Genomic DNA, 2,406 nt, shown 5'->3' with positions numbered 1-2,406 from the left:
TGTAAACTCTACAATGGATCTTGTCAATCTCCACCTGCACAACTACCTCAATGTTCATTGACAAAAAGAAACAAACATTTAAGCATTCAATATACATTTAATGCAAATGTGATAGACAATACGTTACATGCGATAAATACATTACAATTTTTAACAGAAAGATCTGGAAGAATTAGACGAAAGTTCTCCGGTAATTTTCTTTCATGTAAATAAATGTTTATGTTAATTTAAAAGAGAAAAACAGTTTTAAAACTCTGAGCGAGATGTTGGCAAATAAACTTTAATTTAAAAGATTTATCAAAAAAAAATTTTCTTAGCTGTTATAAGTGAAGGGAAAAGTATTCATCGAGATTCGAAACCGCTTTTCCGGATTGCTCTCACTGTAGTGAGGGGAGGACAGCTATTAAGACTCCGAGAATAACAAGATAGTATGAAATCATGATTTCCTTAACCACAAATAAAACGAGATGGCTCCCAACACGTAATCGAAACCAGTTCGCCAATTTACTTTATGAGCTTGGCTTGCTGCTTACTACATAGGTTAGACGTCAGTTGACGATCATTGGTTAAAAAATAAACGACGAGTAAATAGTCAAAAAGCAAAGAAGTTGATATAACATTGATTTAGGTCAGTAGAAAAAAAAATTTACTGCTTAAAAAAAAAAAAACTAATACGAAACAAAACAGTGGGGCTCGTCCGGGATTCGAACCCGGGACCTCTCGCACCCTAAGCGAGAATCATACCCCTAGACCAACGAGCCGCTTACATCAGCGGTGGCGTTATTTATATCATATATACCGTAAGTACAGCAGTCAGCTTGCGTTGCTGATGTTCAGCAGCTTCAATCAGGAAATACATCTTTTTTGTTAATCCCACTATGCCGGAAACATGATTATTACCGTCTTCTCTGAATATAACAATTTTTACTCCTTTCGCAGGCATTGTTAACTGTATTAAATGAGTGAAGGAAGAAATCAGTGAAAAGTACATGTGCTTGTGTGTGTGTGTGTAAGTGTTATGTATATATGTGTATGAGAGCACAGAAGCAGCCTATAAAGCAAATAATGTTTACATGAACTTTGTGGATTCCAGTAGTCATCAAATCTGTTATATACAAGTATAGAATGTGGAAAACAAAAACAAGCTCAGAGTAACAACAGAAGAGGCCTCAGAATGTGTGAGTGCGTGCATGCGTGTATATGAATGTGTGCATGCGTGTGTATATGGATGTGTGTGTGTGTGTGTAGCAGCCTAGCATGCCGCTTACGGACTTACTTTTCTATGACATTGTTTATAAGTGACAAAGGGTTAAAATCATAATATGAATGTATATTAAGTTTATATCTTAATGTACCAGCGACTTGTTTCCAAATTGTCTTCGTCTTCTAGCCAGCCATAATAAGCCTAAAATTTGACACTTATCTATCCGTTTCCTCTGCGATGCAAAAATAATTCTCTGTCTCCTACGCATTCAAAATAATTCGTAAGATCGTTCATCACATGAAAGCGTTTGTGAAATATTGACTTCAAAGGAAATCAGAGCAGACCGCGAGTCCGCCTCGTCAGGCTCTTTGGAATTTACCATGCATGCATTATACATATATACATGTATGAGCCAACGAAAGAACCTCTCTCTCTTTGCCGTTGTCGCTTTACTTGATGGACTAACGACTCTGTGAACGGAATAGCCGAGCAGAATAATCTTTTTATGTTATTATATTATTGTCACAAAGGCAAAGGATGAGTTAGTGGAGAGTGACATTGCTGGGACAAGTGAGATGTTATGGGTATTCATTCATTCATTTATTCATTCATGAGAAAAAGTAAAAATAAAAACAAAAATTCAGAATGAGTATTCAAAGTCAATTACATTGTGCTATAAAGAAATCATGGCTCTATTACAGCATCGCTATGTATCATAAAGCTCAGTGAATGCAGAAGGCTGTTTTTCTTTGATATATCTTATTAAACAACTCGCTGTTATTATACACGCAAAGGCGGCGAGCTGGCGGAATCGATAACAGCGTCGGATAAAACGCATAGCGACATTTCGCCGGTCCTTATGTTCTGAGTTCAAATTCTGCTGAGGTCAACCATTACCTGTCATCCTTTCGGTGTCAAATAGATACCAGTCAAGCACTGAGATAGATGTAATTGACGACGAAAATAAAGAATACGTACACCCGGTGCTGAGGGTTTAGGGTTTAGGATTAGGATTAGGATTTTTGTTACGCCGAAAACATCTTTTTCTCTTAGTCTTCTTAACAAAAAAACGTACATCGCAAGTTATTTCATGTTAAAGTTGTCGTATTTCTGTAATTTCAACCAATGACTGACGTCCATTCAGCCGAATTTATTAAGTGCTGACTACGTAAACAAACGATTCTGAAACGATTCTGGCGGTG

The 2,406-nt window shown here is 36.8% G+C and overlaps 1 non-coding gene across 1 annotated transcript; it reads right to left on the bottom strand.

The window, feature by feature from the left end:
• Positions 1 to 689: 689 nt before the first annotated feature.
• Trnap-agg (transfer RNA proline (anticodon AGG)) lies at positions 690 to 761 on the bottom strand. The gene has a single exon. It is a non-coding gene; the product is annotated as a tRNA-Pro (tRNA).
• Between the last annotated feature and the right edge of the window lie 1,645 nt (positions 762 to 2,406).

Source organism: Octopus bimaculoides, chromosome 7 (assembly GCF_001194135.2).
Source record: "Octopus bimaculoides isolate UCB-OBI-ISO-001 chromosome 7, ASM119413v2, whole genome shotgun sequence".
Taxonomy (NCBI): domain Eukaryota; kingdom Metazoa; phylum Mollusca; class Cephalopoda; order Octopoda; family Octopodidae; genus Octopus; species Octopus bimaculoides.
The sequence above is the reverse complement of the archived record's forward strand: the minus strand, read 5'-3'. Positions and strand labels throughout refer to the sequence as shown.